Source organism: Panthera uncia, chromosome B4 (genome assembly GCF_023721935.1).
Source record: "Panthera uncia isolate 11264 chromosome B4, Puncia_PCG_1.0, whole genome shotgun sequence".
Lineage (NCBI taxonomy): Eukaryota > Metazoa > Chordata > Mammalia > Carnivora > Felidae > Panthera > Panthera uncia.
The window spans coordinates 8,450,325-8,467,489 of record NC_064809.1 but is presented as its reverse complement, the minus strand read 5'-3'; the positions used below and the strand labels follow the sequence as shown (position 1 = coordinate 8,467,489).

The following is a 17,165-nucleotide window of genomic DNA, read 5'->3' as shown; positions in this document are numbered from 1 at the left end:
CAGCAAAGAATGACTGAGAGTATTTGTTTCTTTGGCTTTTCAACATATGGTGACTGCTGTACTATTAGTGATACTCAGTGTTGAGCCCTTGATACTGATATTTCTAACATCAGTTAGAAGGTTGCCTGTATTCAAGTAATACTCACAATATTATAGAATTTCAAAGTTAAAATTAAATAATGAAAGTAAATAAAAATTTCAGTACTAGGATTATTTTAATTTGCATGATGCTTTTCATCTGACTATCCAAAAATAACTGAATCTCTTTAAAAGCTGATACAAGTCTTTCAAGAAAATGGCTCTTTCAGTATACATTTTCCTTAGCCTGACACTAAAACTTCTAAACTTGTCTTAAATTCAAACCTAGAGTAGTTCACTTAACAAACCTGGGTGGTGGCTCAGTCAGTTAAGCATCTGACTCTTGATAACTGCTCACGGTCCTGATCTCGTCGTCCTGATCTCATGGTGGTGATATGGAGCCCCGGTCAAGCTCCGCACTGAGCGCGGAGCCTGCTTGGGAATCTCTCTCTCCCTCTCTCTCTGCACCTTCCCTACTTGGGCGCTGTCTCTCAAACATCAAAAAAAAAAAAAAAAAAATCAAACATCAAAAAAAAAACCCCACAAAAAACCTAACACCTAATGGTTTGTCATAACCAGTAGTCTTTTTTCATAGCATGCAAATAGGGATTAACTTACATTTGTTCAAAATGTTTTAGAGAAGACCAGTAAATGGTCAGTAATGTTGAATATGAATTGGAAACAATTGTTTAGTGTGTGAATATTAGTACTGATCTGTTCCTGTTTACCAACCCATTTCTAATTGCCAATCCGAAGCTATACTGTGTATTGCCAATGTGTTACTTGATTTTTATAAGAAACAGGATATTAAGGAGGAAATGAATGAGCAGAAGATAAACAGTAAAAACAGACCTTCCATTTCTGTGTCTATAAGTGTCTACATTCACCTATGTGTATACATATAGAGTCAAGTCTACCATCATAGAAAAGCTTAGAGAAAGTCATAAGACTCAATTTAGTTTTTCCCATTTTTGTTGTTTCATCATAAAGTATGGAATCCTACTCATCACATTTTAGCAAAGTAGCTAAAAGAATAGACCAGATAATTTTATTTTTTTTCAATATATGAAATTTATTGTCAAATTGGTTTCCATACAACACCCAGTGCTCATCCCAAAAGGTGCCCTCGTCAATACCCATCACCCACCCTCCCCTCCCTCCCACCCCCCCCATCTACCCTCAGTTTGTTCTCAGTTTTTAAGAGTCTCTTATGCTTTGGCTGTCTCCCACTCTAACCTCTTTTTTTTTTCCTTCTCCTCCCCCATGGGTTTCTGTTACGTTTCTCAGGATCCACATAAGAGTGAAACCATATGGTATCTGTCTTTCTCTGTATGGCTTATTTCACTTAGCATCACACTCTCCAGTTCCATCCACGTTGCTACAAAGGGCCATATTTCATTCTTTCTCATTGCCACGTAGTACTCCATTGTGTATATAAACCACAATTTCTTTATCCATTCATCAGTTGATGGACATTTAGGCTCTTTCCATAATTTGGCTATTGTTGAGAGTGCTGCTATAAACATTGGGGTACAAGTGCCCCTATGCATCAGTACTCCTGTATCCCTTGGGTAAATTCCTAGCAGTGCTATTACTGGGTCATACGGTAGATCTATTTTTAATTTTTTGAGGAATCTCCACACTGTTTTCCAGAGTGGCTGCACCAGTTTGCATTCCCACCAACAGTGCAAGAGGGTTCCCGTTTCTCCGCATCTTCTCCAGCATCTATAGTCTCCTGATTTGTTCATTTTGGCCACTCTGACTGGCATGAGGTGATATCTGAGTGTAGTTTTGATTTGTATTTCCCTGATGAGGAGCGACGTTGAGCATCTTTTCATGTGCCTGTTGGCCATCTGGATGTCTTCTTCAGAGAAGTGTCTATTCATGCTTTCTGCCCATTTCTTCACTGGGTTATTTGTTTTTCAGGTGAGGAGTTTGGTGAGCTCTTTATAGATTTTGGATACTAGTCCTTTGTCCAATATGTCATTTGCAAATATCTTTTCCCATTCCGTTGGTTGCCTTTTAGTTTTGTTGGTTGTTTCCTTTGCTGTGCAGAAGCTTTTTATCTTCATAAGGTCCCAGTAGTTCATTTTTGCTTTTAATTCCCTTGCCTTTGGGGATGTTTCAAGTAAGAAATTGCTACGACTGAGGTCAGAGAGGTCTTTTCTAGATCAGATAATTTTTTTTTAATTTTTTTTTAACGTTTTATTTATTTTTGAGACAGACAGAGACAGAGCATGAATGGGGGAGGGGCAGAGAGAGAGGGAGACACAGAATCGGAAGCAGGCTCCAGGCTCTGAGCCATCAGCCCAGAGCCCGACGCGGGGCTTGAACTCATCTACCGCGAGATCATGACCTGAGCTGAAGTCGGACGCTTAACCGACTGAGCCACCCAGGCGCCCCTCAGATAATTTTTAAAAACATATTGTTTCACAGGCATCAAGCTTTTAACTACTTGTTACTGAGACTTAGGTCAGCAAAACAAAAAGCAAAATGTAAGTTACGCAAAGCTGTGGAGAAAACTGTGTGCAACATTGTTGTAGAAAGTGATGAGCAAAATTAAACCTGACCTCAGGGAGCTCCCACTTTAACAGGAAGAACAAGAAAGGAAAACTGGAGTATGTGAGTACGAATTATAAATCAAATAGAATAGCCACACTTAAGGTTTATTTGTGTTTTTGATGAATAGACTTTCTTAATTTTAGTTAGTTCATTTTACCAATATTTCTGAATAGTGCTTTATGTGTACTGTTAAAAAACCAATTTTCCCTCTGTGACATCATGAAGACTTTTGCTTATTTTAAAACTAGGATGTATTTCATAAACCATAAAATTTATCTTTTAAGATATAAAATTTAGTGGGTTTTAGCACACTTACAGAATTATGAAAATATCACCATTATCTTATTTAAAAATGTTTTCATCACCCCAGAAGAAATCCCATACCTACCAGCAATCAGTCCCCTTCTCTCTCCCTCAGTCTCTGGAAACCTTTCATTTGCCATCTTAGAGATTTTCCTGTTCTGTACACTTCACATTAATGTTCTGTACACTTCACATGTAATTTTTAGTCTTTTGTGCCCAGATTCTCTCATGTAGAATAATGTGCTCAAGGTTCATCCATGTTGTAGCATTTACAAGCACTTCATTCCTTTTTATGGCTAAGTTATATTCCATTGAATGGATACACCAAATTGTGTTCATTCATCCTCAACTAATGGGCATTTCAGACTGTTTCCATTTCAAGCTGTTGTAAGTAATCCTGCTGTGAACATTTGTATGCACGTATATTTTCACTTCTCTCAGGTATATAATTAGGAGTAGAATTTCTGAGTCATACAACTCTAACTTTTCCAGGAACTATCAAACATTTTTCCAAAGTGGTTGCACCATTCCCATCAGGAATGGATAAGGGGTCTGATTTCTCTCTCTCTCTCCCCCCTCCATAGATAGATAGATAGATAGATAGATAGATAGATGTACATGTATATGTGTGTGTGTATGTATATATATATATATGTATATATATACATAATACATATAAATGTATACGTATTTACATCTATATATAAAGATGTATATATATATAAATATATATATATATAAATTTATATATATATATATATAAAATCATGTCATCTTTATTTTTTTTAATTTTTTAATGTTTATTTATTTTTGAGAGACAGAGCACAAGTTGGGGAAGGGCAGAGAGAGAGGGAGAGAGAATCTGAAGCAGGCACCGGGCTCTGAGCTGTCAGGACAGAGCCCAATGCGGGGCTTGAACCCACAAACTGTGAGATCATGACCTGAGCCAAAGTCAGTCACTTAACCAACTGAGCCACCCAGGCGCCCCTCGTGTCATCTTTAAATAAAAATAGTTTTAGATATCCCTTGCCAATCTGAGCACCTATTATGTATTTATTTTTCTTACCTAATTTCCCATTGCTAGAACCTTCAGTGCAGTGTTGAATAGAAATGGTCACACGGACATCCTTGTCTTGATTTTTATTTATCTTGCTTTTGTCTTGTTCTTGGGGTAAATATATCATCTTTTATCATTAAGTGTAATGATATATGTAAATTTATGTAGATATTTTCTCAGGTAGAATAAGTTCCCTTTTCTTTCTAGTCTGTTGAGTATTTTAACATGAGTATTAGATTGTGTTAAATGCCTTTTTGCATCCATTAGGAGGATATATGGTTTTTTGTCCTTTATTCTGTATGATGTGTTACATTGATTAATTTTTGTTTGTTGAACAAACCTTTATTCTTGGAACAAATCTCAGTTGGTTATAATGTTTAATCGTCTTTTATATGTGGCTGGATCTGAGTTGCTAGTATTTTGTTGAAGAGTTTTGTGCCTATATGCCTAGAAGATATTGGCATTACTTTTATTTTGCTGAAAGGTTTTTATCCTGCTTTGATCCCACAGCAATACTGTCATCATAGGATATTTTGTGACATGGCCTCTCTTCCCTGATGTTTGGAGTTTTGAAGTACTGGTATTAATTCTTTTTTGAACATTTGGTAGGACTCACTAGTGCATCCATGTAGGCCTGCAGTGGACTTTATGGAATTTTTTGCTTTGTTTTGTTTTGCTTTACTAATTGTTGTCTTTGCAATAGATCCTTTAAATTTTCTTAGTTCATTTCAGTAGTTTGGGTCTTTTTAGGAACTTGTCCATTTCATTTGTTGACTTGCAGTCATTTGTAGTGGTCTTTTATTTATTATTTTTTTAACTTTCTGTGAGATTAAAAATGATTTTTACTTTTCATTTCTGGTTTTAATAATTTTAGTCTGTGGTTAAGAATTTAGCTTGCTCTTATTTTGTTGTTATTTTATGGTAAAACATTACAATATTGACTTGAGATCTATCTTCTTTTTGCTATAAAATTCCCTGTAAACACTCTTTTTGGTGTATCCCATAACTTTTTTGTATGTTTTGTTTCTGTCTTTGTTTTCATTTATTTTCTTGGAAGTGTTTTGTAATTTCTTCCCCCCCCCCCCCCCGACATTAGTTCTTTAGTAGTGTGTTCTTTAATTTCCACAATCTTGTGAATTTTCCTAATTCCTTTTTCTGATTTCTAACATCATCCCTTTGTGGTTTTTGTGTTTTTGAGAACACTGTGTCTCTGATTTCACTCCTTTTAAATTTGTTAAGACGTCTTGTGTTGTGACCTAATACATGGTCTGCCTTGGATATGTTCCTTGTGCACTTGAGAAAGTAGTATATTCTGCTCTTGGTGGCTGGAGTGTTACAATTTGTGTGACAGTGATAATCCAGTCTTCTATTTCTTTTGTAATCTTCTGTTTGTTCTATGGATTATCCAAATTGTGATAATGAGGTTTCCAATAATTATTGTTGAAAAGTCTGTTTTTGTATCAGATTTGTCAGTTTTTCCTTTACATATTTTTGGGCTATGCTGTTATTTGTATACATGTTCATAATTGTGTGACTTCATGATTAACCCATTTATCATGAAATATCTCTTTTTTTTGTATCAAGTAGCATTTTTCTTTGTCTTCAAGCCTATTTTGTCTGATATTAGTATAACTACTCCAGCTCTCACTTTTGCTTTTATTAACTTTTAGAAGCTTAATGATTACTTTGCATACTTAACCAAAAATTCTCTGGAACTGACTTAGTGTATGGTGTGAGACAAAAGTCTTTGTGTGTGTGTATTTTATTTGTTTTTATTTGTATAATTTTCTTGTATGGATTGCCAAATGGCCATGCAACATTATTTTAATTCAGTAATTATTCTTTCCCTATGAATCTGTTGTGCCATTTTTTTCATAATTTAAGGATCCATTTATAGACAGTTCTGTAATTTCACCTTTTCTCTTCATCTATTTCTCTGCCCTTGCACCAAACCCAATATTTCTTACATAATGTGGTCTTTAGGTAAGTCTTTACATCTCTTGTTATTTTCTTTAATAGTTCCTCAGTGATTCTTTCCTCATTGTAATTTTCCATATCAATGTCAGAGTTTTTGTCGCTATCTATGGACAAAATATTCATGATAGTAAAACATGAAATTACAGATTATTATTAGTAGGACTCTCATTTATGTATCTATTTAGTCCATGAAAATAACATTTTTCTAGATTTTTAAAATGATAAAATTTATAAATTTTATATATAAATTATTGTATTTATATTTATATAATTTATATTTATAACTAATTTATATTTACACATGTATAAGTTATTATATATAAAATTTGCAACATATGTAATTAATGTTTTGTCATTCTTTTCTAGATATCTTGTATTTGTCAATATTTTTTTTTTTTTACAAATTTTTTTAACATTTTATTTATTTTTGAGACGGGGAGAGACAGAGCATGAACAGGGGAGGGTCAGAGAGAGGGAGACACAGAATCTGAAACAGGCTCCAGGCTCTGAGCTGCCAGCACAGAGCCCAATGCGGGGCTCTAACTCACGGACTTTGAGATTATGACCTGAGCCGAAGTTGGCCACTCAACCGACTGAGCCACCCAGGCACCCTTGTCAATATTTTTAAAATAAACTTTAATTTTCAGAGCAGTTTTAGGTTCATAGCAAAATTGAGCAGAAAGTAGAGTTACCATTTACCACCTTCACACCCCCACCCTCCCAACACATAACCTCCCTCATTATCAACATCCTGCACAAGGGTGATAAATTTGTTACAGTTGATGAACTGCACTGACACATCATTATTACCAAAGTCTGAAGTTTATATTAGGGTTCATTCTTGGTGCTGTACATTCTATGGGTTTGAACTAATGTATAATGACATGTAATGTCCACTATTACAATATGCGGAGTAGATTTACTACTTTAAAAATTCTCTGTACTCTATTTGTCCCTTCCTCTGTTCCAGCCCCTTATATCAAGATTTTAAAATGATACATTTAAAATTTTATTTAAGTTTTATTTAAAATCAGTTTTCATTTAAAACAACTATTTCTTTTTCTTTTGATTTTTCCCGTATCAAACTATTTTGCAAAACTTCCTAAAAATCTATTTGTAGATTTTGGAATTATTATGTTTACAATTATGTCATCTATGAATAATGTTTGCTTTACTATTTTTATTACTCTTATTATGCCATTTATTTATTTTCTTATATTTGTTCACTTGCTGGTATTTCAGTATGATGGTTGAAGTGATGGTCCCTAATACAGTTCTGTTTTCAAAAAAAGAAACTTTCCAACATTTCACAAATTGTGTATTGCCTTTATAAGATCTAAATATGTGTCATCTAGTCCTTGCTTACAGAGAGTCTTTATTATGAACATATATGAATATTGACATTTTGTATCTATTGCAATAACTCTCCTTTAAGTATTTATTAGTGTGTTGGGGCACCTGGGTAGCTCAGTCAGTTCAGCGTCTGACTCTTGATTTCAGCTCAGGTCATGATCTCACAGTTCATGGGATTGAGCCCCAAATTAGGCTCTGTGCTGACAGTGCGGAGCCTGCTTGGTATTCTCTCTCTCCCTCTCTCTCTGCCCCTCCCCCACTTGTGTGTGTACGCTCTCTCTCTCTCTCTCTCTCTCAAAATAAATAAAACTTAAAAAAAAGAATGTGCTAATATGTTGAGAAATGTTGTGACCACAGTATTAGGCATTGTATAGTTGCAAACTTAATCCACAGTAAGATATGCAAGAGGGTGCTTAAGCCCAAAAGACTGAGAATGTAAACTTTTAGCCAATATGTGCATAAATGGAAACCTTCATACCCATGTGTATCACCTCTGGAAAATCCTTTGGCATCATCTACATGCGTTAAAATACAAATTTGCTAAGACTCATCACTTCCACTCCAGGTACATAACTAACAGAAGTACATCAGGATATGCCCTGAGGGACATACACAAGAATGTTTATCAGACTATTGCTTGTAATGACTAAAAATGAAACAAAACAAAACAAACCCCAAAAACAACAACAACAACAACAACAAAATAAACCATGAATTCCAAGCCAGACGTATTATGCTTAATTCAGCAGTATAATAATATAGAGATTATAAAAATGAATAGACTATATCTACCTCCAATGACACAATTGGTTCCACAAGGAAAATATTGGGTGGAAGAAAAGGAAAAGTAATACACTGAATGATTCCACGTATACAGCAATAAATACCTCTCTATGTATAATATGTATAAATGCAAGCATACATACAATACTAAAGTGTATTGTGAAGAGATACATGTGATGTGCCTAAACTAAAAACTGGCGGTAGGCATGGGGGGCGGAGGGCCAGTGACATAGCTTCCAGGAACATCAAGATTGTAATTTCTTTAGTGCACAGGAGAAAGACACAACAGGAAAGCGTCTCAAGGTACTGGCAAACTTCTAGCTCTTGATCTTGGTGGTGGTGACATGGATATTTTCATTGTGACGATTTATCAACCTGCAACTTCACGTTTTCTTGCATTTTCTGTATGTGTAGTGTACTCTGCATTTTAAAAAATAGATGTTGTTTGTTTGGGATTTTTTAAAGAAGAAGTAGAACACTTAATGGTTACAGTATTTTTTGTTTTTCTTTCTTAAGAGCAAGACTTCTTTCTGAGTCATCCTGCATCGCCTCAGAGAGGAAGATAAATGCTTGTTGCAGGCTATTACTTGTAATATATGTTTCTCAGCTATTTTTGAGCCTCAGTTCCATATGAACCTTATAAAAATTTAAATTGCTTGGTTACTATAAAATTTAAATGTTTGGTATAAATTCAAATAAGCATCTCTCAATAACTATTATACTATCTCTCTTCTATATATTGTATGTGGACCATTAGAATATCATTTGGGAGAAAATGTGTCATTAATGAGAAAAATGGGTAGAAGCCATGTGGCAAGGCTTCTGTTCCAATGACAGAATTGAATTTCTTCAGTCCTGAACAAGTCCCAAGGATAACTGGCTGTATTGTCAATGACAGTAGAGTCAGTTGACAATCATCTGTATCAAAGTTCACATGTGTGTTACCTTTTCAGCTTCATGTGCAAAGTTATCTGCAATGGGCTGAATGTGACTGATTTGAAAGGTGTTATTTATCTTTTAGGTTTAACACCAAAGCAGGAATTCTGCACAACAAATTCATATTATGCAAACCTATTTTATAAATATTTTTTTCATGTTTATTTTTGAGAGAGAGACAGTGTGAGCAGGGGAAGGGAGGAGAGAGAGGGAGGCACAGAATCCCAGGCAGGCTCCAGACTCCAAGCTGTCAGCACAGAGCCTGACATGGGGCTCAAACCCATGAACCATAAGATTGTGACCTGAGCCGAAGTTGGGTACTCAATCGAGTGACACCCGGCGTCCCCTAAATTTTAACTCACCTACATTCTTTCATGATTTTGAAAAAAGTATACCTTATAAAATATAATGAACTATTTAAAGAACATGCAAGTTAAAAAATCTGTCTCATTGCCAGAAACTCTGACATACGACATAATCCAGAGAGTGCTCTAATTTCATAGAATATGTATAGGATGAGAAGTCATTGAATAGAACAAGAACTTACTCTCGCTCTTTTTCTGTGGTGAAATTGCTTATCCAATTTGGGTCACAGATTCCTTGTTCATAAAACCAAAGAATAGGACTCCCAATTTTGGTTTTCAAACTATATTCCAAGATTCTTTAGGCTCCCCATAAATGGCTCAAGGACAGCCATAAAGCAACAGGGAACCTAAGTGAGCAAGAATCCTATAATTGATTCAGAAAAGTAGCCCCATTTTTAAAGATTACATATCAGGCTTTATATAAACTCTCGCTGGGCTAAAGGAGGTCCTGCTGGCTAAATTAAAACAAACGATAAGAATATCAATGATATTGGCTCCTGGGTGGCTCAGTCAGTTGAGCGGCCGACTTCAGCTCAGGTCACGATCTCGCGGTCCGTGAGTTCGAGCCCCGTGTCGGGCTCTGGGCTGACGGCTCAGAGCCTGGAGCCTGCTTCCGATTCTGTGTCTCCCTCTCTCTCTGCCCCTCCCCCGTTCATGCTCTGTCTCTCTCTGTCTCAAAAATAAATAAACATTAAAAAAAAATTAAAAAAAAACCAAACTGCTACCAATTAATCATTCAATTTTGAACTCTTTTACCTTAGTCATCTGTAGAATGAAGAGATTGGACTAGATAAAGCCTAAGGTCTCTTTCTGTTTAAAACTTCTGGCTCTAAATCTTGAGAAGAATCCTAATAAATTTTACCAAGTGCCTTACATTAAAAAAAGAATACTAAGCAATTCTCCACTGGATCCACCATGAACTATTTTTTGAACAAACTAATAACCCTTCTTAAAATATTTAAGAACAATACCTCAAGGAGCTTGTGAAGTGATAAGGGAAAGTTCAATAGTACTTCTTTCATTTTCATGAGAGTCAGATTTATTTTTAAATTACATTTACTCAAGCAAAGCATCCAGCACTAATATGGAAGTGACATCTAAAATTCCATCATTTCAGTGCCCAGTATTGAGTTCTGCCTCTCAAATGAAATGTGAGTGCTCAGATTTAAACTACATTGACTTAGAGTCCATCATTCTAAAATAAATGTCTTCAATTTAAAAATATAACCAAATGTTTATTGGGGATTGTGTAGATTCTAAATTGAATTAAGAAGGAACAGAAATTTCGACAAAATCAAAGCTTTTCATATGCTTGTCTTGAAAATATCAGTAGGTATTGATAAAAACCTTCAATAGCCTCAGTTCCACTTTAATTCTAATTAAGACTTAAACATGAAACCAAAACACAATGAAGATGAAACCAAAATAATTTTGTTACTCAATCTGTAGATTAAGCAGAATACAGAAACATCTTTAGAAAATATCAGGTGGATTGGGGTGCCTGGGTGGCCATTTGGAAAAGTGTCCAACTTCAGCTCAGGTCCATAATGTTCATGGGTTTGAGCCCCGCGTCGGGCTCTGTGCTGACACCTCAGAGCCTGGAGCCTGCCTGGGATTATGTGTCTCTCTCTCTCTCTGACCTTCCCCCAACTCACGTTATGTTTGTCTCACTCTCAAAAATAAAATAAACATTAAAAAAGAAAAGAAAATATCAAGTAGATTCATGATATCTCTGGGAAATATGTTATCCATGGCTATTACGCACATGTGCGTTATTATGCACATGAAATTAGGATCTTCATAACCCCCAGTTGTTTTGGTTTCAGTATGCCTTACACCGATACCACATTCTTCAATGCTGAAGGATTTCTGAGATGACAATAATCCATCAGTGCAACTGTCCCTTTCATACACGGGTACGTGGATGGTCATCTTCTCATGGTCATCTGTGACATCAACATGTAATTGCAAAGGTATTTTCAAGGGTGTTGACATACATGCCCAACTTTAAATATCTTGTCTATATCAATCCCCTAATCTACCAGTTTTAAACTTACCCATGTCAACTTTAAGTTTCTGAAATTAGCCCATTAACATGAAAACAGAAGTAAATAATAATGTAACTTTATGAAACATCCCTAGGTACAATGTTGATTCATGTCCCTTAAGGGAGCTCATTCGTAATGAGATAATTTCAGGTTATTGTAAAGCTACAGTAATAAAGATAGTTTGGTATTGATGTTGACAGACAAATAGAACCATGGAATACAACTGAGCACAGATATAAACTGACAAATATAACGAGAGCTATTTTTTATAAAGGTATAAAGACAGTTCAGTGATTGAAGAATTTTTTTAAATCAAATGGTGCTGGAACATTTGAATATCCGTGTGCAAAAAAACCAGGAACTTGAATTCATTTTTCATGCTAGATGCAGAAATCCTCAAAATGGATCATCTATATAAATTCAAAACTGAAAACTATAAAATTTCCTGAAGAAAGTAGGAGAAAAATTATGTGATCTTGGGTTAAGCCGGTGGTTCTCCAACAAGGGCGATTTTGTCCCTCAGGGGACTTTCAGAAATGTCTGGAGACATTTGGTCACTCTAAGGGGGAGAAGGTGCGACTGGCATTAAATGGGATCCTGCTAAATGTCCAACACGACACAAAACAGCCACGGACAACATAATTATGTGAATGAAAAGACAACAGTGCAACTACTTAGAGACCCTCACTTAGGACCAGTTTTCTCGAATACAACACCAAAAGCACTCTCAATAAAAGAGAAAAAAAAAGACAATCTGATAAAGCAGACTTCATCAAAATTAAGGACTGCCCTTCAAACGACATTGTTAGGAGAATGAAAATACTGACCAAAACTGGAGAAACTTTGCAAAGCATGTCTGATAAAGGATTTAAATCCAGAATCTCCAGATGTCAAAACAATAATGAGCAAATACAAGCAGCTCAACAAAAATGAATAAAATAGATAGACAGGCATTTCATAATAGAAAATGTGGAGATACGAGTACTTAGAAATGTTTACCATCATTAGTCTTTTTAGGGAAATGAAAATAAAACCGCCATGAAATACAAGTTCACATCTTTTAAAATATTGAACATTTGAAAGAATGACCATACCAAGTTTTGACAAAGATGTGGAAAAACAGGCATGTGCGTATACTATTTTGATGATGTAAAATGGCACAGTCACTTTGAAAAGCCGGTTGGTAGACTCTTAAAATGTTATACATATACTTGCCACATGATCCAGCCTTTCCACTTCTACATATGACTCAAGAGAAATGAAAGATTATGTTCACGCAAATACATTGACAAATGACAGAGAACCAACTGAGCATCGTTGGAGAAGACATGGTGGGGGATGGATGAAATGGGTGATGAGGAGTAAAGAGGGCATTTGCCGGGATGAGCACCCGGTTCTGCTCCTGAAACCAATACTACGCTGTTTGTTAACTAACTTTAATGTAAATAAATAAATTAAAAAATGTATATGCACAAATGATCATAGAGGCTTTATTTGTAATAAGCCTGAAGCAGAAACCACCCAAGTGTCTATTGTCTGGCGAATGGATATATAAGCTGTGGTATATTTATGCAATGGAATGCTTCTCAGCTATTAAATTAAAAGGAGTATGTGCTACAACATGGATGAATTTTGAAATAAATTTGCTGAACAAAAGGACACAAGCCAAAACACATGTATACTGCAAAAGGTTAATCACTAGTTGTCTGGGGATGGGTGGTAATCTGGGGAGAGGCAACGGAAAGGACTTCAGAAGGTTTTTCCACGTGATGGATATGTCATTTTTGAGATTGCGCTGATGATGCCACAAGTTTGTACCTATGTCAGTCATTTAAGTTGTTCCCTTTAAATATGTGTAGTTTTTTGTATGTCAGTTATACTTTAAGAAACTACCCAAAAAGAGCAAATTAAAGAGCTAAACCAGTATACCAATCTAGAGACATTAAGAATGTAAGCCTGAAGGGCATAATGTTCAAACTAGAAAAACAAAATCTGTTCATGAGTTAAACCCCAAATCAAAAACACATTTTTATATCTTATTTAAGAATTTCAGGGACACTGTAGCAAGTTAGAAAGATTTGATTTAAATTAGAGCTGATTTAAAATTGTATTTATTGAACAAAAGTCAGTTGACTGGAAAAAAAATAATCTTGAGTGTGGAAAAGCTTAGCCCTTGAATACAATGGGTGAAAAGTGTCACTGTTCATGGTTAACTCCATTTGGCACAAGGCACAGAATTTCACACCTAGAACACTTTAATGTCCTGTGAAAACAAACCAGTGAGTGCTGTTGAGTTTCATGCCCACAACATAATGGAGAAGACACAGTTAAAAATTGTATAACAGATAGAGAGGACTATGGTTTTAATTTGAAGCAATACCTAACCCTTGTGAATGGGCCCATCCAGACCATCTGCTCCTCCAAGGAAAGTACCGATTATTACAGCTCTGAGTGGAGTTGGTTCTCTCCCATGATAGCAGAAGGTAAGAGGCAGTTTAAAGCATTCAGGGACCTCATGCTTGTTTTTAAAGCTGATGATTTTTCTGTTGACAGTACTGATTCGTGGACTCCTTAGTGCTGATTAGCAGAGAGACTGCTAAAGACTTGAAGTCTGGGAACAAAGCAAAACAAAAACCACATCGTCCCTCTCCTCCCCTCCCCAGCTTCCTACACAGAACATTTCCAAACAAACTTCTGTACCATCTCATGTGATCGCCTAGGTACACAGCAGCGGCTCCAAGCAATGTATTTATAGTGTTTATCCCAACACAGTACTCATGAAACCATTTAAGTAAATATTATTTTGATATTTTCCCTGTTTTTCTTTTTGCATTGTCTAAGATGGAAAAAAATAAAGGGCTCTCCAGGGAAAGCAATGCAACATTTTAAATTCTCAAATGGGGGCATGGGTGGCTCAGTCGGTTAATCGTCTGACTTCAGCTCAGGTCATGATCTCATGGTTCATAGGTTCCAGCCCCGTGTTGGGCTCTGTGCTGACAGCTTGGATCCCAGAGCCTGTTTTGGATTCTGTGTCTCACTCTCTCCCTGCCCCTCCCCTGCTTGTGCTCTATCTCTCTCTCAGAAATAAATAAACATCAAAAAAATTTTAAAAAAATAAAATGAAAATTCTAAAATGTACTTATGGAAGGATTGATCAATGAAATTTTTAATGGCAACCAAGAAAATTAGGCAAAAATTGTGAAATACGGTTGAGAAAGACATTACTTATCCAAACTGGACCTGAAGAGATATTGGCATTGGGCAAGACGCTCAATTTCACTGAACTGTAGTTTCTATACCTCTGTTGTCAGAATAGATGTGAGGATGCCAAGAATTCTACAAAGAAAACACAGTTACTTGCCTCTGCTTTAGGGAGAGGGTGGTATATAATTATACGGTGCAGAAACCAGAGGTTCTATATAATATTTTATAGCTACAGTGTAAATTCATCATTTCTTCATTTTGTCCTGCACATTGGGGAATGGAATCTTAATTTTTGTTTTGTTTTGTTTTTGAGCCTTAAAATTTAAGTAGAACTTAGTGTGTCTAAAGAGCCAAGAAAAACAGGTTTTCCAAATCTTCACAATATTAGGGCACGAGAAAAATTTTTAGATGTGGCAATCAGCCACCTTCTCTTTCCAGGAAAAGCTTACAAATTACAAATTACAATCATGGGTCAGCACAAGGTGATACCAACTGTCTCTGTGATAGTCATCCTTATACAGGGAATAAAATAATTCATTTTTTATTCATAGATATGTTGTTTACATTGATCTGTTTTAATGATGAGTTGAAAGTGAAATCCTTCCATGGAGACTGAATAGAAAATATCAACATTCTACAGAAAGTAAATTGCCATCCTAAGTAATTCATTCTTTGAAAGTCTCCATTGTTCAGGGTTTATATTTATATTTATTAATTTAATATATGTATATATATATGTGTATATAATACACATAAATATATGCCTTACTTCAAAATTAGGGAAGTAGCTTCAGCTTCTTATGTAATTTTTCACAATTTATTTGTCTATTAAAATATTTATGAATAACACATTATGTCTTCTAAACCTGCCACTTAATAACTACTAAATCTTGAACAAATTACTTACGTTATCTTTCCTTCAGTTTATTTTCTCATTTGTGAAATGGCTCAAAGAGATATCCTAAATATTAAATGAGCAAATAGAGGCAAAATACTTAGATTAGTGCCCAGAATACAATACTTTTTCAAGACGTTTAGCTAAATAGCTTTACATATGCCGAACACTGGAGAAACCATGGTGTGATAAGACTAGTGTATCCCTTAGCTTCTCAGAACTTAGAATTCCATGCAAAACCAATAGTAGTCACACATGATTATACTTATTTCATTTAATAATATTTTCATACAAACTATGTAAAAAGGAACAGAGCATTAAAACATATCAACCCCAGTGTCTAAAGGAACACCCAGATACAGATAATAAATAACAAAGCATCATGTGTATAATGAAGGCACAAAATACTGTGGTTTATGGAAAGGGAAAATTTTTGTTCCGTTTGTATGATTATGGAGAATGCAGAGACAAATAATACTTTAACATAATTTCTAAACATGGCCATTGTAGTTCTTTCTAGCCTTAAGATTACAGACCACAGGGAATTCCAAAAACAATACTCCAGTCAAAACTATAGTTCCAGAAACAAAACGATAAAATATCCCAGTGACAACAAGAGAAAGGTCTGAAGGAACAAAGAACTTGTATAACATCGTAAGCAACAAAATGATTATTAACAAATTCAGTGTGATCCACTTTTTGTCCAGGAAGATTAGAGGAAATTTACTCATGGGAAGGAAGGAGGGAGCCTTGGTAAGGTTGATTTCGGCAGATATTTTTTTTTTAATAAAACAGATGCATTAAAGGGACATTCTGTGCGTATGGAAGTATCTTTCCTGATACAGGATGCTTCTCCACCTAACCAATGAAATTCTCGTTTTCTGTGCTGACTAGTTTGTCCTGAGGGTAGTAAAAGCATTCTGCAAACTGTACCTGCTTGTTTACAAGCAATCTTCTGGCCAGTTCAAAAATAGTGAACATGTACTTCTAAGAAAAAAGGAAAAACTCTAGTTATCTATATGGACTGAGTAATTGTTTTTAATTCACGTTTAAGTGTGCTTATATGTATTTAATTGGAAATGGGTATGAGCCCTCATGCTCAGAGGTGCTCTCGAAACACAAGCTAATGAGTCTTGGGAGAACAATGTGAGAGATTACATTTAAAGTGTTAGATCAAATGAACACATGCTCATTTCCTTCTTATCCGGAGGTGGCATTCAGATGCCTAACTGCGGATACATTATTTTTTTCACAGACAAGACATTTGGCTTCTTACACAACTGCTTACTTGGGAAGACTGTTGGGTTGGCAGCTATAGCCAATTCCCATTGTCAGAAATGAATAAAATTGCAAGTTCGAGGATGATTCTTTAAAAAAAAAAGAAAGAAAGTCTTTTTGTTCTTTCACAGACACATATGGATCATTGGGAGAAGAAAGTGTTTTCCTTCTGTCTCTAATTAAGCTTTCATGCATCCCTGGCCTCCATTAACTTAGAAAAGCAGAGACCTTGTGTAAATGAGATTGCAGATGTGAAGATACTTGGAAACTGCAGAACACTATACAATTCTAAGGCATAAACACTACTGTAAATACAACAGGTTCTC

The 17,165-nt window shown here is 35.5% G+C and overlaps 1 long non-coding RNA gene across 1 annotated transcript in view; it reads left to right on the top strand.

Moving 5' to 3' along the window:
• LOC125918588 (uncharacterized) overlaps positions 1-14,279 on the top strand; it is a 28,090-nt gene extending 13,811 nt beyond the window's left edge. The window contains exon 2 of the long non-coding RNA XR_007456491.1: positions 14,016-14,279. This is a non-coding gene — a long non-coding RNA (uncharacterized LOC125918588). The remainder of the gene's footprint in view (positions 1-14,015) is intronic.
• The last annotated feature ends 2,886 nt before the right edge of the window (positions 14,280-17,165 follow it).